The sequence below is a fragment of the Cyanistes caeruleus genome, chromosome 2, assembly GCF_971803275.1.
Source record: "Cyanistes caeruleus chromosome 2, bCyaCae1.hap1.1, whole genome shotgun sequence".
NCBI classification, from domain to species: domain Eukaryota; kingdom Metazoa; phylum Chordata; class Aves; order Passeriformes; family Paridae; genus Cyanistes; species Cyanistes caeruleus.
In genome coordinates this window covers 83,687,027-83,713,373 of record NC_141702.1, presented here as the reverse complement: position 1 = coordinate 83,713,373, position 26,347 = coordinate 83,687,027, and the positions used below count along the sequence as shown (strand labels likewise).

The 26,347-nt window shown below is 40.9% G+C and overlaps 1 protein-coding gene and 1 long non-coding RNA gene across 5 annotated transcripts in view; one reads left to right on the top strand and one right to left on the bottom strand.

Moving 5' to 3' along the window:
• BTBD9 (BTB domain containing 9) overlaps positions 1–26,347 on the top strand; it is a 160,649-nt gene that overhangs the window by 125,156 nt on the left and 9,146 nt on the right. For all 4 annotated transcript variants that reach the window (XR_015283601.1, XR_015283600.1, XR_015283602.1 and 1 more), the window contains one exon: positions 10,339–10,393. The gene's annotated coding sequence lies outside the window, so the exon portion shown is untranslated. The remainder of the gene's footprint in view (positions 1–10,338; positions 10,394–26,347) is intronic.
• Positions 3,551–25,953, bottom strand: LOC147654974 (uncharacterized). Its single transcript, XR_015283610.1, has 3 exons — positions 25,863–25,953; positions 12,081–12,156; positions 3,551–8,117 (listed from the first exon to the last, which is right to left on the bottom strand). It is a non-coding gene; the product is annotated as an uncharacterized LOC147654974 (long non-coding RNA).

The following is a 26,347-nucleotide window of genomic DNA, read 5'->3' as shown; positions in this document are numbered from 1 at the left end:
AGCCTGTGTGTCTTAGTTTCACACAGGCACTGTTCCCTTCTTGCTTTTTGCATTTAGCATCCACATCTCCCCTCTTTTCTTTTAGGGCAGAAAGGCAGTGTTTTTAGTCTCCTGCCAGGCCCTTGCAGGAAAGAAAACAAACACAGCATCAGAGGTTCCTTTAGTAACTTCTTGATTACCAAATGGAACCTTAATTGGACACTGACTTAGAATGGTCAGGGAGATTCTCTGGCACATTCTATTGAATATTTCTTGCATTACCATTAAGTCTTGTTGTTTATTCTTGCAAGGAGTCAGTTAAACCTGGTAAACTGGAGTGATTCTGAATGTGTACAAAAATTTTCAATAATCAGATTCATCTTTGTAGGTATCAATAGCTTTTCTTGTTTTTCTGAGCCATCAGAGAGTGGTCTTTCCACTGGCATCCAGCTATTTTTGGTTTCAATGGCAAATTAGTTGGTTTTGGGGTTTTTTTGGTTTTTTGGGTTTTTTGGTTTGTTTTTTTTGTGTGTGTGTGTGTGTATTTGCAGTTATACTTTTTTTTGCACAAGTGTGAAAATACCAGAGTGAGCTGCATGGGCTTTGCAGCTTGTATGTTTTAGAGAGACTCATTTCAGGATCGGGCCATTGATCACTCAATTGCTAATGATACCTGTAGGATGATAATTTGAATTGAAAACATTAATATCAATGAGAGAATTTGCTTGATGAACTTGATTCCCAAAGATCTACATGATTCCAGTTACCACAAAAACCACAGCTCTTTGTAACTACAAACCAAAGGCATGTGAGATATTACATGAGGTACAATTATATCTTTTTTGAAAATTAATAATTTTTAGCTTAGTGTCCAAATAAATGAAACTCAGGGAAAAGTTCATCACCTGAAGACATTGATCTTGAGCATCATGAGATGTCTTGAACATTGAAACGTCTTCTTTCACTCTTCGAAGGTGAAGGAGTTTTGATGTGACTTCTTTGACCTGCTGATAATAAAACACAGGCATACTTTAAATTTAATAAATTAATTAAACTTTACTGTTGTTAGTCAATCAAAATGTAGATTTGATAATATTTCAAATTTCTAATACAAATATACTTTGTTCAAATTTATCATCCCCTTTATTTTTTATTTTTTTTTCTTCTTCTCTCTGCATAGAAACTGCAAGCAGAGATATCTGGGTTTGTTGGTGATTCAGAAAGAGCTAAAGTCATGGCCAGTGCCCGCCCTGACTGGAAAAGAGTGTCTTACATGACATGATTTTAAAACAAGATTTCTAATAATCATGGTGTAAAAACCAAATGAATCTTTAAACTGTAACTTATCAACAATATCTTGTCAGTAGATCCACATTCTGTAATTAATATATCAATACTTTTTCATTCGTTGCCCCCAGAGGAAGGGGGGTGAAGGCAAACTGCAGTTCCCTAGGCGGAGCCGCCCCATGGGAGTGGGGAACCTGCGCCCATCCCCCACCACGCTGTGTTAATCTTACAGCATCGGCTGCTTGCCGCATGGCGGGAGGAGTGGGGGGAAGGGGAGTTTGGACCAAGAAACCAAGCCGCTACTTTTCAACCCCCGCCTGGCCGCCACCCTGGGCCCCCCCGACACCAGAGCAAGGGGGGAAGGGGGGGTCTCTGCCCGCGGCCGCAGGGAGCACACGGCTAATCGTTAAAATATAGGAAAGGTTAAAGGCATAAAACATTCAGAAAGCAAACTTTTTCACCACAAAACTCATGGGGTGGGACCATGGGGTGAATTTGTTACAGCGTCTTTTGTCTGATTTACTCACAGCTTTGTGACCACGGTGTTCTGTTTAAAAGCAGCATCACCAGAGTTGGTCTTGTGTTTTCAGAAGTCCAGACGGGCTGGAAGCACTGAGGCGCGGTAGATGCCGGACGGGCTGGCACATGGCAGGGGCGCTCTGCTGCTGTTCCTTCTGGTGCCGCTGCTGCCTCTGCCGCCACTCTCGCATTACCATGCCCAGATGGCCACAGCTGTAACTCTTTCAAAGCCTTCTGATACAGTGAGTCTCTTATGGTGTTTACACCCAATTCAGAGAAAGGACGAGTCATTCCTCTGAGGAACTTTGGTTTCCTTTTGCAGGAATACCTTTATCCCGACAGCCCGCAAATGCAATATGCAAACGCAGTGGCTTATCCCGGGAGTCAAGCTCTAGCTTTGCCAAGATTGCCGTTCAGGCCTGCTCACTGGCTGGCCCTCTTTCCGGGGTCACTCAGACCTGTAGCTTTCCAGGAGCTCATGGGGAAAAACTCCTTTCAAAGGAGGAGGATGGGGATTCTAATGTCTTTAAACTCATGGCTGCAGCGAACGTCAAGGGGTCACCAGATGGCTTTCAGCTTGTGGCTGCAACGGACATCACATTGGGGTCACCAGATGTCGCACTATATTAGGAACTGTGAGAAGAACAACGCTGACTCCCTTAGCTGCATTGTCCAAGAGAGCAAAGTTTATTGTTCTTGATCTTCTTTTATAGACAGGTTTGAGAAGGTCCAAGAGGTAAACTCTCATTGGTCATTAAAGCAACACATCACCATCACTGGTTAAGTGGAACACCACTCCTTGACTGTTTCCTAAACAGCACCTGCAGAGATTGTTGTCCTTTACCAAGGATTGTTTGGATTCTTTCTTATGCTTTCTCAGGCCAGACTGAGAAGCCTGTGTGTCTTAGTTTCACACAGGCTCTGTTCCCTTCTTGCTTTTTGCATTTAGCATCCACAGACAAATATTCTGAGACTTGGGATTCTGTTTCCTAAAACCAAACCAAAAAAGGCTTGATTTTTCAGAGGTTTGTAGCTGATAAATCCCTTTGTGTCCATCAGGCTACCATGAAAGGCAGGAACATTGAATGTTTGATTCATGAATACTAGAGCTTAATTTCCTGGCTTATCAGCTTCACATATCAAAGAGAATTTTTGTAAGCCTTTCCCACTTTCAGAACTTCATGCCCTAAAGCAGTGACTGTTTTCCAGTCTCTCTCTGTAACTATGCTACGTTCCTCTACCATGTAATCTTCTAAACATTTTTATGTTGTGCTATTTCCTTCATAAAAGTACATAACCTTTGTTACCTAGCAAGCAGAGATGTGAAACTCAAGAAAAAATGGTACTAAGTTGTAAGATCAAGCTGAGGTACCACAGCAAACCATACAATGCCATAATGTAATTCAGTCTAATTTCTTTTGTGCCTTGATTAGTCATGCAATAGTAAATATGTTTGACAGTTATTGGATTTTGAGAATAAAAAAAAATTTAAGTGTCAGATCCTCCTGTTCATTTTAAGAAGCAGAAGTGTAGATTCTGAAGCATAAGCTGCTACTCAGCTCAGTTATGACGCTGCCCCTGCCGCGGCTCTCTTCGCCCTGGCTAGCTCTTGCTCCCTAGCCGCTGGCAGCGCCGGGAGTGGGGAACGGTCTGGGAGCTCGTTGTCCCGGACCGAACCTTCAGAGCCTGTAAGCCGCCAAGCTCTGCGGTCTCAGGTGCGTCGTGGGTGCCCGATGAAGGCAAGGAGGAGGCTCAGAGTCCCAGGTTCTCTCCAGAAACCAGGTTTTATTCCAGGGTCAGGAGCAGCGGATGGGGGAAGGACTGGAAAGGTCAAGGGTAGGACGGTCTGAGCAAGGAGCGCCTCTGTGCGCTCCAATTTAAGGTGGGGAGGGTACAAACACAGGAACCAATCAGGGCATCTCAGGGGAGGAGTTGGGGGGAGGGTTTACAATGTTGGGGACCAATAGGAATAACACGTGGGAGGGGCGGCAGTCACAATGCCAATGGGGCTTCGAGTGAGGGATAAATGACAGGGAAGGAGCTAGAACAAGAGGTGGGGTTTACATAGATTGATGGGGTTCAGGGGCAGGAACAGGGTGACGGACAAGGAAGGTTCAGGAAAAAGGGGAGGGGTTTACAAAACTGACAAGTGGGTAAAACCATTACAACTCATGGGGGGAACAACATTAAGAACAAACCATTTAAATTAATAATCAGAACAAAATGAACAGGCGGCAACACAGTTACTAAATTTTGACATGTGGAAACACTGAGGCGAGGAAACCTTACTTTTGAAATTATATGTGCATAATAAGGTACAGTCTGAAAGTAAGCCAGAAAGTGATATAATCCAGTCTATGAGAAGAAGCTTATGCTGGAGCCATCTGCATTCCCCTGCCATGTGTCCAAGTTAAAAAGAGTGTCATTGATTTTTACTGTCTTGACAAATCAGAGGCCTCTTGAGTCCTTAGCAAAATTTTCATTGCAGCTCTCAGCAAAATTTTGATTGTGTTCAAGATAATGCAGTTTGTAGTGACTTCTGGATATATTAGACTAGAAGAAAAAACACACAAAAAAAAGCATAGACAGTAGGAAAAGAGGTAGGATGAGAACAAAGTTAAGAAGAAATATTCTTTCTCCTTGCCCTAGTAAGGGTCCAGTTTATCTTTGTGCTTAGGTAAAATTATTAGCAAGGAGGGCTCATGAAGAGAGTACAGACTGAAGTGGAAATACAGCTGCCTTTCCAAGCAGTAGTGGAGTGCAGTCAGCGCTGTCAGTGCTATAGCCTGAGGATTTATTTCAAAGTTGTTTCTTATTCTAAGAGATGGGCTCACTTGTTAATGAGAAGTGGTAATTGAAACACCAATGATACATCATTTTAGTAAGAATGCAAAGACCAGATACAGATCAAATCACAATCATTTTATCTTTACAATACAAAGCAAAATGCACATAAACAGGACATTTTTGTTGCTTATTAATTTCGTATTTTACCCTTGATTAACTGCTGCTTAAATATCCTTGTAGGCTGTATTAATTAAATTAAAACTCCAGGGAAAGTAGACAATGGTTGTCTTATATCACTGTTGGACACAGAATGATTTACACGGACACAGCTCAAGGTGTGGTGAAAGAAGAAGAAAGTTTATTTGTTCTTTCAGTATTTATAGGTTTTCGACCACAACCAGGGATTGGATAGTCAGGTTACCACCTTCCCAACTGCACTGGCCATGAGAGACATCCATCAAAAGGTATATCTTTAATGGAATGTATAAACACCTATGTTTATAGTTACTTTCCTGGGAAAGTGGCTAGAAATTGTGAAAACAATATTGAAAGGCCTGATTCTCAGGGCAACAGCCTTATAGCTCAAGGCAAAAAGAAATAATTGTGTAAAATCTTATTTGAGTCTTATATTTCCATGCTTTGCCGTTGTCTTTCCCTTTTTCTCATCCAATAATATGCTGACCTTCTGAAGCTGGAAAAGTGTGTGGGTTTTGCCTCAAAAGCAAGAACTGAGGTATAGAGATAAAAGCATATCCCACTTAATAGGAGTCTTGTTGCAGCTGAGTCATTAGGAAGTGCCTGGTCTATGCAGTGCCATCTTTAGTCTTGTTTATGAAAGACTGTTCTTAGTTGTCTTCTTTATAAGGTGGTAAACATTAACTTGAAGGTTGATGTTTAAATTTTTCAGTATTTTTCCTTGAAGACTGCATGACTCAGGAAGAGACTGAAATATTCACAAATATTAAAACACCACCCACCCTCCCCAGCAAAAACTCTGATTGCACAGAAGCCCTTCTGGTTTGCAGAGAGGGCACAGGCTGGTTCTTGATGTGTTTGTTCACAGAAACTCATCTGTAGCTCTGTTTGATCAAACACCTCCATGTTTTTAAGATGTGAATGTTCACAGCATGTGTAAGGGAGATAGTGATATTCTTAACACTGAAATACCACCATCTCTGGAATAAAATCAAGTTGGCAAGAAGGAAGTGTTTTTTTAATATTAAAGGTGTATTTGGTTTTCTATCATCTGAACTTTTTTTTGTGAGGGGACATTCTACATTCTATGACAACTGAGTTTCTTTTTGGAAACCTAAATATACTCATTAGATCGCTGGTATTGACCTCTTCAAGGCACTGAATGTATTTTTGAGTTAATTATCTCCTCTACAAAAGCCATCCTGAGTGTTCCCATTGTGTGTCCATTGACGAGAAAATGAAGACAACCCACCCTTCTGTGCACTGTGCAATAGCTTTTACATTTTCACATCTGCGAGGTTGTGTGTGTGTGTTTTTACCTGAGACTTGCTTGTCAGTCCCCAGTTTCAGTCATAGTCCTTCACTCGCACTTGTGGTGTGGTTTTTAGAAGACACAAGCTGCTGCTGGGCACCTGCATGTGCTGTATGTAGATGATGAACCTTCCCCAACCACTGAAGACAGCTATTGAATAGCCAAGGGCTTTGGTCATCCTCAGAATCACAGACTCAATTAGATTGGAAAAGACCTGTGCAATCATTGTATCCAATTTTTGACTGAACACCACCTTGTTAAATAGATGATACCATTTCCAGTCATTTCTTGAACATCTTCAGGCATGATGACTCCATCACCTCTCTGGGTTGTCCATTCCAATGTTGAATCAGCCTTTCTGTGGAGAAATTCCCCCTGATGTCTAACTTGAACTTCCCCTGGTGCAGTCTGAGGTCATGTCCTCTTGTCCTGGCACTGGTTGCCAGGGAGAAGATGCTGATCCCCGCCTGGAGCAATAAGGTCTCCCCTGAGCCTCCTGTTCTGCAAGCTAAAATCCTCACTGAGGTGTAACTGCTCTCCAGTGCATCCTCCCTGATCTACTCTTAGCTACTGCCTTGTGCCTCAGGTACTCTCTGTACTTTGATCTACTCCCTGGAGCTCATGTGTGGGCAAGAGCAGAGACTGAGACACAGCTGTGCTTATTTAATACAAAGACCTCTTTGCCTTGTAGGTGATGCATGATCACACATATTTCTGCACACCTGATGTATGCAAATGGCCACCAGCAAATCAGCTGTGCTCATGCACACGCTTTGTTAATGAAAGATCCCAAATTCGATACAAAGAATTTATGAGCTTTGACAATATGTGCTGTTGTATCTCTAGGTAGTAAGCTTTGTCACAGGTTCCAGGATTGCTGCCTAAAAACCATGTGAAAGTGATTCCAGCAACAATTACTCCTAATTGCCCTTGCCTTGGAGATGCATGAGGCCAAGTCTGAGCTCTGTTCAGATGTATTTGCTTTTTGATAAATAGCCATTTTGCAGCTTGATTTAATGGTTTCATTAGGTGCATGTACAAAGACACCATGCATAAACAAATGTATTTGCACATATTGATGAAGGGTGTGGTAAGAGTATTAGAAATTTGCTTAAGGCACAGCTGAGGCTGCCTGGTACAGTTCTATAAGTGCATTCTATTTACAAGGCAAATTACTAGCAATCCATCATTGCAATGTGTTAAACTGATTCTGCTAAAAGGTCTTGCTTTCCAGCAGTCCAATGAAATGAATGCTTATGATGTGTATTTTAAGAAAGGAGAATGTGGTAGAAATAGATCTATTTCTGTCAGGTGTGTTCTTTATGGTGAATGCTCTGTGCTAAACCTTGCATAAATATCCTTGTTGTTTTAATTCAGATGTGACATTACCACATTTTGTTATCAGCTGCTGGTGAAAATATTTTTGTGCCAAGGTGCTGACATAGTATGATTTTATTGCTACTTACACTACTCGGACTTCAGTGTCACGTAATGGAGGTGATGCTTTATTTTATAGATGTATTTCTAAACTAAAGTTTCACTATTAATAAACAAATAGGCATTTATTGATATAAATGGAACATATGTCACAATGATCCTTTAGCCATGTTCTAAACTATATAGTGTTAGTAGAAGTTTACTGCCAATATATAAACTTATAGTTCTATTTTGATTTATCTGGTTATTAATGGTAATACCAGATGGAAATGGCTAGCTTTGTGAATGGAACAAGGAAAGGATTGTCTGTGGTTTTGATGCTGTCATAGTACTGTCCTGGTTAAAACTTAGTAGGGGAATAAAGAAGCACAGCTTTGCAATTGAAGCTGTTAGAAGAAATGTTGTTTTCTGCACAGACACTGGAGATAACAGTACAGATGTTCAAATATTCCCAGTCAACAGCTTTCCAGTTGATGTGTAACTCTTTTTCCATATGTTTAATGGTCCTGCTTTCTTGTCCTGCTCCCAGCAGCTTTCATCCTTCTGTAACTCCAGTGTGGAGGGCCAGTGATAGTTCTGTTCTCCAGCTCTCAAGTTCAACCTACAGAAAGAGGAATAAAGCATATAATTACTACACAGACATTTTCTTTGTCCATGTTCTCATATAGGCTTGGTACAAATGTTTATTTAAATAGTGGGAAATGCCAGTGATCAGAAGCATTACTCCCAGCTGCAGATGTGGGATAGTATTTGGGCAGAGAACACTGAAAACAGGGTTAGTACTTTAAAAGCCTTGAAAACTAACGTGGGAAAAATTTGGCACAGTTGTGATTTAGTGTTAGCTGCTGATTAGGACAGCCAGCAAGTCCAGTATTCTTACTTTTCTGGAACTAAGAGCAGTAGTATAAGCATTTGTATGTTATCCTGCATATTTCATGAAATCTGAATTCCCCATTAAATTGACCTTTCTTTTTGTTTCAAACTAGACTAGGCCCCATGACTTACAGCAAGAAATCCTGTAATTTTCTAGCATTTTCCAGATTCAGGCTTGAATGATGGTGTGTTTAAGAAGTACTGTTGAAGTCAGAGGCACAAAGAATGTGCCCTTATCTCTGATACATGACTCTGACATCCAAGAAAACATTTAATTTCATATCACACCCTGAAAACAACTATTAAAGTTAAATAGAAAAGCTAAAAGTGTAAATGTGTAGATTAGAAAGTTTTCTTAAGTCACTGGGTGAATAAGTTAAAGTTTGGAGTTTAAATTAGTTTAGAGAACAGAAGACAAGATGGAGGATTTAGGGTGTTGTCTCTTGTCCTTCTTCTTTCTTCTTCATCTTCTTCTTCTAGAGATTTTTGGATAATAGTAGGTGACAGGATAGAGAATGCTGCAGTGCATCACTCAGGTGTTGGGTCATTGGGTCACTAAGAAAAATAATTTACTTGGCATTTGTTAATTTGGTGTCCTAGTTTAGGGCAAATTTGGGAGGAAAACTCCACATGGGGGTTTCCCCAGGAAAAAAAAATTCAAATGACCCCTCCCCTCAACTGGTCCAGGAAAAAAATAATTTCCTTGGAGAAAAGTGGAAAAAGCTGTTTATTTAACAGAAATTGAATAATATTAAACAATAAAACTTCTCACTGTTCAATGGAATGGCAAATCTAGGAAGAAAAGTCCTTTTCATGTGGTGTAGCTCGGCTTGCTCAGGTTCTTATCAGTCCCTCCAGCACTGGAAAGTGCCGAGGCCCAGGCCCCAATGGGCCACAGGTGTGAGCTCCTGGGGTTTGGCTGGGTGTTTTTCAGTCCAAAGCACGTTTGCACAGATCCGGGAAAAAAAAGGGAAAGTTAAAAAAAGGTCCAGGGAACTCCTCTGCCTCAGCTAGCTAAAACTAACTAAAAGCCAGAGAGAAGCTCTGTCCCACTGTCTATCCATGCTGCAGACACCACAGTCCAGCAGCGGGATGTGTGGGAGTGATGTTTTCTTTCAGCACAAATTGCGCACTTCTTCTTCCCCTCCCTTCACTCTCAGAGCCAGTCTTAAAGGTGCAGAACTTATATATATAACATAAACCAGATGATTTGGGATACCAGTATCATAAAGTCACCCCAGGACATTGGGTAAATAGACATATAAAAGACCTTGAAGAAGATCTTTGTTAGCCGTTTTGCACCTTTCTATCTTAGTGCACGTAGCTCCTTGTACCTTGTATGCATTTAATGCAGATAAAAGAAGAATAAACAACCAAATCTGAACAAGAGAAAACTGCCTCTCTCTAATCAGTCTCAGTCCAAGGGGGAAAAGAACCCAACCACGAATGTCCTATTAAGACAAAGTTCCACTGTCCCTTGCACTGGCACACAGCTGTTTGGGTGATGGCCCAGTGTGTGGGGGTTCTAGTACATGACCAGAGTGAATAAAACGTCTGCTCAAAGAGGATGTTGTTTTCCCTTCATTGTTAATGCTGGCAGGCTCAGAAACACAAGTCACAAGTTTACTGATACTCCAGGGCATTTTCTTTCTTGTTTTCCAAGTGTTAACTCTGAACTGCTCCCAGTGGTAGCTGTTTAGGGAAATGACTGTCCCAATAACTTAAATGCTATGATTTCTAAGCTTAACTTTTACACATTTCAGATATTCTCTCAGTGGGATAAGAAAAAAGGAAGCCAGCTTATTATTCCTCTTCAGAAAATAATCCTTTAGCCAGATTTTTGTATATGAAGCATGAAAGGGCCTGGCAGTTCACTTTAGGCTATCGTATGATTCACAGTCAAGGAGATGCTTTGGTAAATATTGCAAGGATTTTTTTCTCTCTGACAGATAGGAGCTGATGAAACTTGAATATTCAGTGCCACAACCGCCAATTGACCTACAGGTAAGGCTGTAACAGTAACAGTTGCACCTGTAACAGTTTCTAAGGTCAAGAGATGACAAAATAATTTAGATCATCTACTCTCCAAGCCTGTGAAATTCTGATGATACAATTGAAAATAACCTGAACTTTGAAGATGGCAGGTACCTATATTAAGTGTATTAAGTATGATATCTAATTGTCTCCACTGATTGCAGTAGTGGGCAGGCCAAATCAACCATGGTGTTGGGCAAGACGTAGATTTATATGCCTTCTGCTAAGACACCACAGAGAATGCTCATGGTTGCCTGAAGCAGTCCTGTATCAAATGTAGTGGTTGACTTCTATTTCATTAAGATGCCTCTGTAATATCTACATCCAAATGAAAAAGTTTTCAACTTGATTACAAGTTTGTATCAAGGTAACTGTGGTACAGTCTCTGTCCCCTAGTATCTCTTGCAGCTCCCTGGTGACGTAAGATCACAATTTTGGTAGTCATCTAACTGATGAAAATATTCTCTGCTAGGTACTGTGCGAAAGTGTTATTTCAAATGTAGTTTAGAAGTCTTGGTTGGCACATATTCTGGCAAGGAAGATAACTAACATATTCTGTTCCCTTGAAAATACTCTAGAAACTATTAGGTAACAGGTATTTTGTAGATTGTTCTTCTGAGAATGTGAAGTAGCAAGTTTCTTTAACATTTTCCTCTTGAGAGAAAATAAAATTGCCCATTGTTTTTTGAGTGATTTTAATCTTAAGGTTGATGGGCAGATCACAACCTTGTTTTTCTCTAGATTAATGGGTATCCTTACCTATCTTTCTCCCCATTGTTTTTCCTTTTCCCTCCACCATCAGAGCCAAACTACTAAAACATAGCAGATGCTGACAAACAGAAAGAACCCCTTCTGCTCTTAATTTATCAAGAAAGTGCTAAAAATTTAGCTTTCTTGTTCATTTTGACAAGCTGACAGTACAATATATCATCACTAGATGGGTGACAATGCTAATCCTGCAGCAGGTTCTCCAGTGAGATTTTTATTGTAAAAATTGACATATATTGTATCAAGGCAATCAAAATACGTTTAGGAAAACAGCAATTTGCTACTTTGTGTAGTTAATTTGTGCAGTTAAGTATTTCTCTGGGTCTTTATCATTGTTGAGACAGAGTTTCTGCTAATCTCAACAGCCTTAAAACGTGGGCTCTAGTAAAGCTGGCAGGTCTTTCATGTCAGTCCCCACTTCTGAAGCTGTTTCGATGTTGACAGATAGGAAGTAGACAGATGTTTGCTTAATGGTTCTTTCCCTGGGGGCTCCTGTCAGAGCTCTTGGCAGGAAAAATGGGGAATTACTTGGAAATTGCTAACTCACTTTCCCAAAGTGATAGACCAGTACATTACAAAACAAATTTGACCAGTCTGTGAATGTATAAACTGCGACCAGAAAGGGAGGGAAGCTATTCCTAGCATAGATGCTGTTGCACATCCCCTGTGTTAATCACATACATGATTAGAGTGATCCTGGACAGAAGACAGGGAACAATTCCTGAGAAAACCTGCAGGGTAGTGGGGAGAGAAAAAATAAGTTTAATTTTTGTTTAAAGTGCATTTTCAGAAACTGTGGTAATCAGCATGGTATAAGATCAGGTAAAGAGAAATTCTAATTATGTCCTCACGTGATGACTTTTTGTCCTGCAATGTGAGGTTGGATTACCTTTTTTCTTCATGGTTCCCATAGTGGTGGGCAGAGGACCAGGCTGCAGGTGGAGGGATCTGAGATGCCTGTACCCCTGTGTACAATCAGATTTTGAAAGTGTCAGATGGCAATATATTACATTGCATATTTTGCTCCATGAATTATGTGCTATGCCCATATGTTGAGATGCTTTTAACTCATGCGCAGACTTTAATTTCATTTTTTCCCCCGGTGGGTTTTATCTGTGACCTGTGCAAGAAACAGGCTAGCCTGAGGAGAATATCTAAGCCTTGCTGATGCCTGCCATATGGTGACTTATCCTGAGATATATTTTTTCTTGATTTCTCTGATATATTCAACATCACAATCCCCATATGGTTATTGCTTCTGTGTATTCCAGTGGGAGTTTATCTTTTGCTTTTCAAAGATTTGCCACAGAGACTATCCTTAGTGGAACAGCACTGTGTGCCTGGCTCATCTAATCATCCTCCCTAGTTAGGGATGCATCAGGGACTCTGTATTAAATTGGGAAAGGCTTTTTAAGTCGAATATCTGAATACTGAAAGCTATACAAACACTGAAGAGCAAACAGAAAACATCAAATATATGAGTGTTTGGTCAGCTTTGACTTCCTACTGCCTACAGCTGACTATGACTTGTTTGTCATGGCAAAGCTTGAGGAAATGCAGTAAAGAGATATCCCCTCCTCCTTAAGTGACCAGAAATATTTTCTTCTATTACAGAAAAATTCAAAACATGCAACATGCTCAAGGATCTTTGCTGAACTATTACAGTAATGTAGGACTGCATTGTAGTTCCACCCATGCATTATCAAAATACAAGAGTATCTTGTTGATACTGGCAAGTCAAATCTATCTAGGTGCTCAGTAGGTTTTTAATGAAAAATTAAACCCCTGTTGTTCATCATAAAACACTTTTCCTGCTGTTTCACCTTACTCTGAAGACTATGACTTTTCATATCATCATACTGGGGGCATGTCCATGGTAGTGGGTAGTGATTCCAGGAAAGAACAAGTGCATTGACCTGCTTACGACTCACCTTGTAGAGGGCAGCATGAGTCAGTGAAGTCAGTAAACCATCCTAAAAAATGCTGAAACAGAGTCCAAAGAAAGGCAGACTCAGTAGGATTTTTCAGGATACAAGCAACATGCTGCTCCTCCTCAATGGTTTCCAGCTGGAACCACAGTGGAAAAATAAACCCAGACCAAAGGAAATGCTGCTTTTTCCAGTTCCCAGTAGACATATCAGTGCACAGCATAGTATGATTTATTCGATTACATGTTTGTCATTCAGACATCTGTTAGATTTTTATATCATTAGCCATAGTAATAAAGGAGTTTCATATAGTGTCTTATTACAATGGTACCAGATGCTGGAAAGCAGCACTGTGAAAGATGTCACTGTGATTTTGAGAGGTACAGTGCATGCATATCATCAAGATTAATTAATGGTTAACAAACAACATTAGTGTGAAAATTTTATTAACCTAACTGCCTTTGTTTTCAAAATAAAAAATATGTAAACAATTATAATATTTTATCCTTCAACCCCCAAGTCCACTCTTCTTCCTTTCTCCCTCCCCTTGTTAGTCAAAATCAGGCAGATGGTGTGTACTGAAAGGCTGTAAATCAAGAGAGATATGGTCTAAGGTCTGTGGCATATGTAGTATTTGTAGGTTATTTCCTATACTCTAGTAGTACTTCACACCTTTAAAGGATCAAGTATATAGAAGCATTAAGATGACAAAAATAGGAATAGTAGAGTAATACAAACAATTTTTTAAAAAAACTCCAGGGTATTTTTCTGAGATTAATGAACTGGTCATAGATATTGATTGCACAGCTACTTCCACCATGTAAGTCTCGACAGACTGGAAGACTCTTCACCCACTTTTCTATACTGGTAGGGTTACATATGTATGAATCTATACATGTGTATGTACAAAAAAATGCAGATGCACAGAGACACATGGACACAGCCACAAGAACTTTCTTTGATCCAGCTCCCCAAGTCTCTCAGCTAACTGGCAAATACATATCAAAGCTCCAATAAGGTAGCTGAACCACATAAATACCATGTCTTACATTTATCCACGGTTTCTACTCTTCTGATTCTGCCTCACACAAGTCACAGTGTTTGGCAGTGTTCCAACATGGTTTGAACTGCTATAAATCTTGGAGGAGTTCTGTAGTGAAGTAAGTGCTGTGTGTTAAACACTCAATCAGAGTTTTAACAAAGAAGGTGCAATATCAGCTGCTTTCCTGAATTGCTTGTATTTATGGGGTTGTTCATCAGTGATAGATAAGGTAATTTTGTGCTGCTGTTATCATTGCCTAGAGATCAAGAACACAATGATTTTTCAGAAATTCTTTCTGCTTTTTTTCCTGTCCCATGTCACCTGGAAAATGAACTCTGCTAAGAACAATCAACAGAGTGGCACAGCCAGTGCAGACTCTGGGCATATTCAAGATGTTGCAGTCTGCAACCTCAGGATCTCGTCCAGGGAAGCAGCAGGATTCTGGGGACCAGCATGAAACACCAATAAGACGGGCTGCTGGTTCATGAAACCATTTATTCAGCATGGGAACAAACTCAGGTCCAGAACAGAGAGCCCCGAACAGAGGCACAGCAGGGGTTTTTGAGGGACAGAACCCCCGAGGGTCTCCACCTTTGAGGGTCGAGTTCAGGGTCAGGGACCAGTAGAAACACACCAAGGGAGAACCTCCCAGGGACTCAAACCCAATCAGAACTCCTGGGCCGCCCTTCACAAGGGGTTTGGGGTGGGACAGTGTCAACTCTTTGTCTCCCCTGAGGCCGCTGCCACATCAAGAGATACTTCTGATCTCAAAATTGCACGAATATCTGGTTTACTCCATTAATTGCCAATTAAACTGTTGCTGAGTTGTTGTCTGGCTGGGTACAGGTACTGTAGCCATAAGCACCACCCACACTTAGGTAGTTAAGATGGGCATGTTAAGTTAAGATTGTAACACTAAACTCTGTGACTGAATCAATATGAGTTCCTATAATGTAGAAGTACAGGAAAAGTTTGGTATGTAAAGGTCCCGTGCAAAAGCAGAAGGAAGTATCAGTGTCCCAGCAGTAGCAAAATTAGGCGTCTGAGAAACAACTTGAAGGCAAACTCTTCCCCAAAGAGCTGGTATTTTCACAAGAAAAAGGGATCTTTAAATAAGCAAGAAACACTGTAAAAACATTCCTAAGCTAATGACTTTAGTGATGTCTGTGGTGAAACCAGCTCCTCATCAATTAGCTGGGTGGGGAGATTTGTTTTATATGAGTGACAGGAGGTCTGTGAAACTAAAATGTTTTAAGAACATTATGAGTATAGCCTTTGTTCCCATTTTGCCCACATGCAATCTTCCATTCCGAAGCTAACAAAAAATCCTTTGTATGAGAAACAAAAACTGGTGTAGATGTGCAATAATGGAGGTCCATTCAATTTAGAATCACTGCTATGTTACGTTTTCTTCTTTTTAATGTGTTTTTAAGGTCACCTCAGTGTATTCTAAAGATTTCTATGTTGCATAATATGGGATTTCTGTCTCAAAGGACTTAAAATTTAATTTCAAATACAAAATGATAGGTAACTTTGCAAAAATATAGACGGGTCTGTGGCAAAATGACGCTGCTGTTTGCTGCACTGGAGCTCTGGGCTAGTTCTACTGTGCCACTCCAGCATGGGCAGGTGCCAGGAGTGGGGAACTGCAGGGGAAAAGTGACCCCACTGCAGAACCTTCAGAGCGCTGGTTCACTTTGAGCTCTGCTAATTCAGGCATTGCCGGTAGTGGTAGAAAGACGGAGGAGACTCTTTTGGTTGAAGTTCCCAGGAACAGGTTTATGGAGGACAGGGGAGGAACACAAGGGTCTGGGCTGTAAGAGTTCAGGACCAAAGAGAGCCCTGAGCACCTCTGTGAAGGAGGTTTTATCTCAGGGGAGGGTACAGTCCAGAGTCCAATGGGGGATACAAGGAAGGCAGGAATATAACATAACAACTAATAAAGTGTTGAGAGGGGGGATGATAGACATGGAAGGGTCTGGAAGAAGAGGTGGAGTTTACAGTGATGGATAGGGGGTAGGGGCAGGGCTAAGGTGATTGATAGGGAACATTCAGGAAAACTAGGAGGGGTTTATATAACGGATAACTGGAACATACTAATGTAATCAATGGGGGAAACCAGGAACATACCAATACACTTTTTAACAACTTCAACAAAATTAAATAAACATACTACAACAGCAAACACTTCAGACAGTGCATTCAAATTTCTTGCACCTGAAAGGAGATGTGAGGTGAAAGTGAGAAAAGAAAGTGAGGTGCAAGTCAGTCTCTTTGCCCAAATAACAAGTGATAAGAAGAGAGGAAATTGTCTCAAGTTGCTCTATGGGACGTTTAGATTAGACATCAGGGAAAATTCCTTCACCAAAAGGGTTGTCAAGCATTGGAACAGGCTGCTCAAGGAAGTGGTGGAGTCACCCTCCCTGGAGGTATTTAAAAGATGTGTAGATGTGGCACTCAGGGACATGGCTTAGTGGTGGACACAGCAGTGCTGGGTTAATGGTGGGAGTCAATGATCTCAGAGGTCCCTTCCAACCTAAATGGTTCTATGATTCTACATGAAAACAAGTTGATTTATTATACCCAGAGAGTGGATTATGGACTTAAAAGGACTTTTCCAAATGTCTATTTTATGAAAATAGAAACCACAGCATAGTGCTGTAGAGGACAGATTTTATTTTCATCATAGTTTTATATTTAGAGAAAGCTGCTAGTATATTCTGTCCCAGGAGGCCTTTCCTCAAATCTTGCTGCAAGTGTCCTACTACATAACAAATTTAACTTGGGATGTCAGGATTTTTTTTTCATTCATACCTTGAGGCAAAAAAGGTTGTAACAGCTGTCTTTCATATTTCACCATGGTACATCTGTGTTTCAATTACTGTTTTGTCTAAATTTCCCTTTAGCAGGATTTAGATTACCAAAACAAGATTTAAGTATTCACTGTCCAAAATGTTCAGCCGAATGTGTTTCTACAAAATAGCACAACTAAATTCAGTCTGGGACATCAGACTTACAATTTAGGTGGGCAGGAAGGAACATCTATGTTAAGGGAAAAAATCTGTGAGAGAGAGAGGAAAAAGCAATATGTGAAACAGGATATCTTAAATGAATAAATCCTAAGCTCTGCACGTTTTTGTCTCTTCCTTTCTGGTTCTTGCTATTGCTCTTTTAGGCAATCACTTTATGGCATGTCTTTGGTGCAAGTGTCCCTTTGGCCCTAGTATGTCAGGAAAGTGGCTATCCTGCAATATAACCAGCAATGATCAATGACAGTGACAAACTGTTATACTGTGAATGAAGTTGGTAAAACATAACCAATAAACTTCACTGAAAGGCTGAGAGGGCTGACAGTCACTAAATTCAGAGGGGCCTTGGACTTTGTGAGAATCTTTTTGCTTGACATGTTCTAATTAATGATTAAAGGAAAAGAGGAGGCTCAGCACATGAAGCAGAGTGGGAGGAAATTGCTAGCATGATTAACAGCTGGTGAAAACATGGATTTTAAATAATTGCACTGTTCTCCATGTTCATGGCCTCTTTTTAATCATTCTATACAGTTCTTTTGATGACATAAAGAGAACAGGCTAACTAACTCACTGGCTAGCCTGAGATCTGTAAGAATCCATCTTGTGGCCTCTGATCAAGAGAAAGCACTTTTCTAATGATTGTAGCAGGGAAGGAGCAAACAAGAATCACTCACTGTCATGTCAGGTCAGGGATTTACAATCCATGGCTATAGGGCAGTTTAAATTTTCTGCAGGATACAAGCTCAAAAATGGTAAATCTGAGCTTCATTTTAATAAGTTCAAGAGTGAAACACAAAACACACTTGCTCTTCTGACTACGAACAGGTCCCTGCAGGCATGTAGAGGATCTTGTACAACTGTAATTTGAATGCAGATGGAAAGTTACAGGCTTTCATTTTTCTGATGTAAATTTATTTTCCAAAACATAGTTTTTATTTTAAACACCCCTCCTGAAATGCCCTTTTTGGTGAATCTTGTCACATACCTCTGCATTCAAATGGGTTTCTTAGTCTGTCAGATGCTACAGACAGGGCAGTGATTTGTCTATGGACTTTATTCATTCTCCTGTGATTATTAATCAGCTAACAAGCATCTCAAAACTTCCTATCAGCCTCAGCAAACCATGACATTTACTTCACCTCTGAAGTGAAACTTTTGAATAAACATGTATCCTCAAAGCTTGTCCAGGAATTTAGGACAGTACTGGAAAATGACATGCAGAAAGAGGAGACAGTGCAGAGAATTGTCAAATTGAAACATAACACTCAAAACCCCATGCTATGTTCAGATATTAAGGCTAAGACTTTTCTACTGTAAATATGGAAGCCTTTTAAAGGTGGAAGGCTCTTCATTCAAAGCATGGCAAGAGAAAAACCTTGCAAGACTGTGGGGAGCAGGCATTTGTGCTCCACAGCAGAGAGAAGCTGGAAAGAAAATGAGCAGTTAGAAGAGTGGAAAGTAAGGAAAATAGGAGGAAAAAAAAGAGATGTAGAGGACTAGAACAAATAAAAAAGGCAGTGCAGATCCTTAAGAAAAATATGGAAGAGGTGTTAAAAAAGAAAACAGCCAATGGAATTTTCCATTAAGAAAACAGTCATTTCCTGGTTCTTTAAAAAAATGTAACCTCAATAATCAAAGTTACTCAGCATCTCAATTTTTGTATCTCAGCCAAAATAAAGAGAAAAATTAGAAGCTGTGACAAAAATCAGGTACAGGAAGCCAAAAATCTGAAAGAAGCTTAGTTATGGAGAAACTGAAATGAAATGAAATGAAATGTGCAAATATGCATTCAATTAAATCAGCTTGAAGGAAATCACACACACCAATGGTGCAAAAATGACAGCCAGGGACTTGGGCATAGAGCTAGAAGTAGAGAAATGTGTAGAGAAAAGCTAGTGCAAACAGTTATTTACTCTTATTTCCCTCCAAAGCATTTTTCTTCTTGAACATTAAATGTCCAAAGCATATCAGATTTATTACAAACTACAGTTAATTAATTTAGCACCCCTGCTAGAGAAACCAGTCCATTTTCCTCTGTGTCAGGTGGCCTCTCCAGTAGCATACTCAGCCTTTGCATGCTGTCTGGCCATTCCCTAGACTCTTGGAAATGTAAGACAGGTGCTACTATAGCTTGAATTTGTTGATCTTATCTGTGTGTAAATAAGTAAAACATCAGAGGCAACAAATGAGCCAAGAATGAAGCTATGCTTGATAAAGTTGTACCTAGGCATCTTTAGAATCTCTTGCAAAATGTATTCAGCTGTCGTGGTTTTAAAGCATTAGCTAAAAAGTCACTAGAAAACTTACTCATTTCTTGCTGTGAGATATGGATTAGAAGAAGAGTAAAACAGGCTTAAAACTTAAAAGGATTAAAGAAAGTTTATTAACAAAACTACAATAAGAAACCAGAATAAAACCTCCAGAAACTGTTTTTCTCTACCACACAACCATTTCCTTGTTTACATGCCAACATAGAGACAAAAAACCCTGGTGGTTAAAATAGTTCCAACTCCGCTATAGTCTTTTCATCAGTCTTTGTAGAGAAAAAGAAGTTCTCTTCTGCTAATCTATGAAGTTTTTTTACAAGAAAATAATTTTCTCATGGTTTTCTATTTCTCTGATGCCAGCTGCCCGGAAACTGTCATCAGTTATTTCCTCTCATTTCACACCACTCTGAGGTGTATTCTTGGGCCATGAAGTCAAGGGGTGTCATTTTAAGGATGAGTTATTCAAAAGCAAAAGTTCTGTTCATCTGTCTCTGTGAGCATCTCAGAAGTTTTCTCTTTGCCTCTTAAGGGCCACAAAGTTTCAACAACTATTACTTCTCTTTTTCTGTTCCAGCATCCCATAGGATCACAACTACTTCACCATTTACTTAAATCCACACTCTATTCCCCTCAAAGTACTCTTTCATGAATTAAAGGAATTTTTCCAGAACATTATTGTCTACCTCCATAGCTTTAACAAAAAAATATTTCAGCTTATTAAGGCATATCCTTATTTCTCTCCCCATCCGAAGCTTAATTATTTTCTTCACTGTCTTTGATAGCTTATGTTGTCTCTTTACCTGTTGATCACTCTCTTCCTCTCTCTCTCTGAAAAAAAAAAAAGGATTAATCTGCAAGTCTCATCTGGGTAATGAAAGGGTTAAAATCTTGCCCAGGTTTTGTAGATGTCTCTGTGTTCTCTGCCAGAGCAGCAGCTGGAGCTGTCTGCGATAGAAGATTTTTCATGGCTGCTCTGGAAAGTGTAATCACTGTCCCAGCCTGATGCAGGTCAATGGCTTTCTCTCTCCTTATTCGGCAGTTTCTGGTGAAACTCAGCAGCGGCAAAAACTGCAGCCGAACCAGGGACCGGCCTGGCCTGGCCCAGCCAGAGCCTGGGGGAAGGCCCCATCTCCCGGCTGGGATCCGCGGCAGGCCCAGCCCAGCCCCAGCTGGGCCGCATGGCCTGGGCAGAGGACAGGGGGTCAGCTGGAGCTCTGTTACCTTTCACAGCCAGAAAACAAAGAGACAAAGAAATTCCTGGGCTTAGGTCTTAAGGTGGTGTTCACAGGTTGATCTCACTTTTCTATGGTCAAAACTACTGTCAGTTCTCAGAAATGGGGCCAGTTATTGGCCAGGAGAAAAACTCCCAAAACCCTCCAGTAGCCTAAACTTCTTTAGTTGTTTCTCTTTGTTTCTTAAATGCTGATCCATCACATCAGCTAAGAATAGAAATGTGGATTCTGAGCTGCTACAGTTGCAGTGTTTGGCAAATTGCAAATCTCAGCCATGTTTGTTCTTCCCATACACATAAATACTATTGGATAAGAGATGGGGAAAAGATCCTATAGTAGAATCTTCCTTGTCAAAGGTAATGGGTGAAACAGTGAGATGAGAAGCCTATACATGTGCTATACAGGGCACACCTGAGACCACAATAAAATGAACACAATGTCTGTGTCCAGTGCAGGGTTGAATTCAGTTGATCCTGGTATCTGGCTGTATCAGAGCTAGGCTGGCTTTTGCTGTCACACTAGCATTCCCTATTCTTCCAGAGAGGCTTCACTACTGGAGCACAGTGCTAGTCTGGATCTGGGTCTGCAGCTGCACTGTGGTTTGAACAAACAAGCCCTGGAACCAGGAGCACAGAGCTTCAGTGCACAGGCAGTGTTTCTGCACAGCATAAACTCAGATCCAGCTTGCACAGGGTTGCTGTGCACAGCTGTACTCGGTGTCACTGCTTGTGGCTCTGGAGGTTGTTCCTGTACACTATTCCTGACTGCCTACCTGGTCTTGCCAGTGTGGCACAGGCACTGAGGGACTTTGAATCTAAGTGGGGGCCCCATGCAACACAGATCAGCTCTGTGATTTCCAAGCCTCTCAGTGGTGTGTCATTGTTCTCCACCTAAGCAATAATATGAATTGTATCAGAGCCACCTTTCCCTGCAGTCATACCAGAGATAAACCACAATATGAATAATCCAACCCCAGAAAATAGTTAGGTGACTGCCATGGTATTAGTTTCTGCAAATTACAGCTCTGCAAGGCTAGGATGAGTGTGGAGGTGCAGAAGAAGAATGACTGCAAAGATGTCTTGAACTGAACATGGAAAAGTGCTTGTCTTCTACACTGTCATGATAAATCAGATACTTGACTATGAGTACTCTCAGGGGAAAAGTAGGATGAGTTTCTTAAATCAGCTGAAATGTATATGCAGGAGAGGCAGCTAAATGAAAAATCCCTCAAAGTGAATCCCGGGTACTCAAATATTTAGAGAGAACCAAAGCAGGTTTAATCTGCCTCCTGGATATAGTCACTTCCCTGGGAGAACATGGAAAACTGTGGGGGATAGCAGTAATCTGAAACATTCCCCTTCTTCGCTAAGAAGGGAAAAGGGAAAATTCCATTTAAATGAATACGTAGCCAACCACTAAAATCAGCTCTCTTTGTGGTTCTAAAGCATTTGAAGGAGAGCTGTATTTTCACTGTGACAGAATTAATAGATTATCCCAATTCCCTAATGGGAAAAGGATAGCCAAACAACAGCATCCCTGCCTCCCCCCGAATTACTTATTTCTTTTTTTTTATCCCTTTGACATCCTGAAGAAAGGACACAAAGGTTTTTGTGCAATTGAGCAAGAGGAAGACAGTGTTTTTAATAGAAGTGACTAATGTATACCCTGGGAATAATGTGAATTTATGCCAAAGGAATTTTATACCTTCCTCTGACTTATCTGGTGGTGGAACCGTGTGTGACCAAGACCATTAAGCACACTGTTCTGGAGTTCTGTGAGAATGGGGCATGAACCTTAATTAACCAGTCTGCTTTAAGGCAGCAGTGCCACATTTCTAAGATGTCTTCCTAAAGCAATACTCAATGAGACATAACCTCTCACTGTTTACTCATATTTGAAAATGAAAACACTGGCTTCAGCTTATCTCACTGGCTTTCTGAGTCTGAATTAGCAATTATAAACTGTGATAAGTTTTCTGGAGGGCTGACAGAGCATAGTATTGTTATAAATCCATATTGTGATATTGGCTTTCACAAGTATTAGGATGAATATTATATGTTACATGCTTTTTGGCTATGTCTGTACTTTTTCTCTTGCTAGCAAGTTTTAAACATACAAGAATTCCAAACATTAGAGCTATGCCCCTCTGCACAAAGCAAGATAACCCCAGAGGGCAATATAGTGGGGCCCAAGCTGTTATCAGCAGAAGGACGAGAAAGCCCAGACTGACCGCTTGCAGACAAAGGAAATCTATCCCAAATAAAATGATGATCAGAAGAAATAAAAATCTATGGAGCATGCTCTAAAAAGGCGGAACCAGGGAGTGACCTTGCAAAATACTCCTTAGAAAAGTTTGAATATGCATTAAACTCTCATAGCAGGAGGAGATAAAAAGGATAGTCCAAAGATATCAGGTGTGTTCCTGGCAATGTGCCAGGGCACCCGGTCTTTTTAACCTTTTGCTTTATTTTCTTTGTCACCTAATTGTTTTTTTTGTTTATATTAAACTTTTTTTATAATTTACTAAGAGAGTGAACCTCATTTTTCACAGTATTATATCAGCTTTCTGCTGTCTTAAACACTAGGTTTGTGTAAGTTGGTGTATGTATATTCTGTTGGCTTGTTTGGGGAGACAAAAGGGAGAAGTCAGATACAGATTCAGAAATTCTTTATTACCATATAAAGAAGGGTAAAGGCATGTTGATTCTTTTGACACATTCTTCTGGTTCCCATGTGCTAACACTGCTGAAGCTAGAATTTTGATTGATATCTCTGTGCCAGTACTTCCTTTCCATGAAGAATCAATTGTTCTACTTAACATGAAGCAATTACCAATATGAGCTCAACATTTTGTGTTTGTGGATAAGGATTCAGAATGAATGTTAATAGAAAAGCTCTGGTTAAAAGTCCCCAGCTTCAGTGATACCCATTTCCTTTCTTATGTTCATGGCAACAAAAAGATGACTCAGGAACTGATAGAAAAATATGATTATTCCTTGCAAAAGCCAAGTATATCTGAGGGCTGGCAGGATTGTACCAGAGATACTAGTTGCAAGATTCCTACCAATCAGTATCTACTTCATCTTGCTGACAAGGCTTTTTGGAGCCTTCAGATTTTCTGGGGAGGTCAGATAAATGTTATTTTCCTAGTCTGTGTGATGGTGATGTAATGAATATAGTTATCAATAAAAATTCGTAAAGACCTAAATAAATATATCTGTAGTTATAATAACATGAGAGAATATAAAATATAGTGTAGCCAAAGATTCCTCCCTAGGTCCAGCCACAAACATCCATTTTAGAGATAACAATTCTAGCTGGCACCGGGATAACGATCCTAGCTGGCCCCCATCAACCTAAACGAATAAGCAGGACACGGGCCATCAGGCTGGACAAAGAGAAAAGCCCAGCCGAGATATTCTTTGGCTCCAACACCAGAGCCAACCACTCCGTCCTGATGGCCCAAACCAGGATGAAATCAAGGAACACCCAAGACCTTTTTACATATGAGGAGACTCTGCCCCACTGTCTATTGATTCAGTTCGCCGGTTCCAGGAAATCCATTCAACTGACTATCAAGACGCTTTGTTAAACAGTGACTGCTCGGAGTTTTGGCCTCAGGGCACAAAACCCCTATAAAAACCCTGGACATTCTACCCTCCGTGTGGGTTTGGGTAAATCTGTACCTCTGGGTATAGACCCCTGTCCACCCAGCGCTGCGCTGATCTATTTTATTGTGGTTTTTTCTCCCGTTTGTGATTGAAATTGTTTTATAATAAATCGCTGTCTATATTAATCATATTTTGCCATTGCATTTATAAAAGTGATGAAGGGAGTCACTAATCATCCCTCCTGGGTAGCCAAGTGCCTTCACAGCAAGGTTCTGTGCACTGGGATCATGGTCAGGATGAAGCAAGTTTCAAATCATCAAGGTTAAGAAGTATAGTAATGTTATAAATGCAAAGGCAATTTCGGGTTATATAAAAGAGAAAATTTATTATCAATCAATAATAAATTCGAACAACGAGAAAAAACCACAATAAAATAAGCAGCGCAGCGCTGGGTGGACAGGGTCTATACGCAAGGTATAGGTGCTCCCAAATCCACACTTGTGAGCCTTTTGGCCTGGGTTTTTATAGGAAGTTTGTGTCCCGAGGCCAAATTCCAAGCAGGCACCCTTTGCTAAGAGGTTCTTAATTGTTCGAAGAATAGATTTCCTGGCACCGGAGAATAGGGTCAATAGACGTTGGGCAGAGGCTCCTCATATGTAAAGAGGTCCAGGATGTCTTTTTGATATCATTTTGGTCCGGGCCATTAGGGTGGAGTGGTGGCACCCATCCTGGAGCCGATGGCTATCTCAGCTGTCTCCTCTTCCTTTGTCTAGTTTTTCCATTTCTCCAACACAGGTGGGCAGGGCGGAGGTGCTCAGGCTCGGCGATATCTCGTCCGGGCCTGTTCTTTTGTTTGTTCGATGGCCCGTGTCCTGTTCATTCTTTCGGGGCTGATGTGCCTGCTTGCGATTGTTATCTGGGTACTTGGCTGCAATCTGTTGCCTCTCGGAGGAGAATCCCGACCAGATCCGGAGAAGGACTTATTCCCATTATATGTTATATTTTTTATGACATCGCAATCACATATATATTTTAATTATATCTTTACGAATTTTTACTCATAGATTAATTTATTACAGTAAGCAATAGGCTAATCACGTTTTTTTAATAGGAAAATCATGTTGTACCCAATCCCATAGCAGTTGTCTCTCCAGCCTGCCTGGAAGCTTCAGCTCCTTATGAAAGCTCTGAAAGAATAAATCATGACTGCCGTCTAATGTGATAGTGACACTGATGTAGGTGTAGATGGACTAGGCTGTCCATCTGAAGCTTCTCTGATTTATACATATTGCCCTTTCCCCCAAATCCCACTCAAGCCCCTTTCTCAGAGTGAAACAAAATCATATTCCAAACTCTTAGAGCAGACAGGCCTCATAGTTGGCCACTTTAGGCCACCAGCTGGAGAGTGTTTCTTGCATGTGTCATGAAGTTACTTTACCTTTAAGGGAGTTGGAGTTGCTGGGAACTGCCTGGAGTCTTTTCTCCTGACCAATTATCGGTCATTGCTGAGAATTAACAGCAGTTTAGGCCATTGAAAAGTAAGATCAACTTGCGAACCCTACCTTAAAGTGTAAAAGCAGAGCTCTCTGGGTTCTCTTTGATTCCTGGCTTGAAGGGTGGCAGAGCTCCAGGCCTCCCGTCCCTGCCCAGGCCATGCGGCCGGGCGGGGACGGGAGCCGGGCCTGCCCCGTCTCCCGGCCTGGAGATGGGGGGGGGCCTGTGAAAAGTTTTCCTTGGGCCTGGGCCGGGCCGAGCCGATCTCTGGCTCGGCTGCAGGTTTTGCTGTAACTAATTCACTAGAAACTGCCGAGTGAAGAAAGAGAGAGGCCCTGGACTTGCAGAGGGCTGGAGCAGCGACTACACTCTCCAGAGCAGCTATGAAGAACTTTCTATCGCAGACGGCTCCAGCTCCTGTTCGGCAGAGATCACCGAACCATCTACAAAAAGCCTGGGCAAGATTTTAACTCTTTCATTACCCAGATGAGACTTGCGGATTAATCTTTTTATCCAGAGAGAGAGAGAGAGAGAGAGAGAGATCAACATGAAA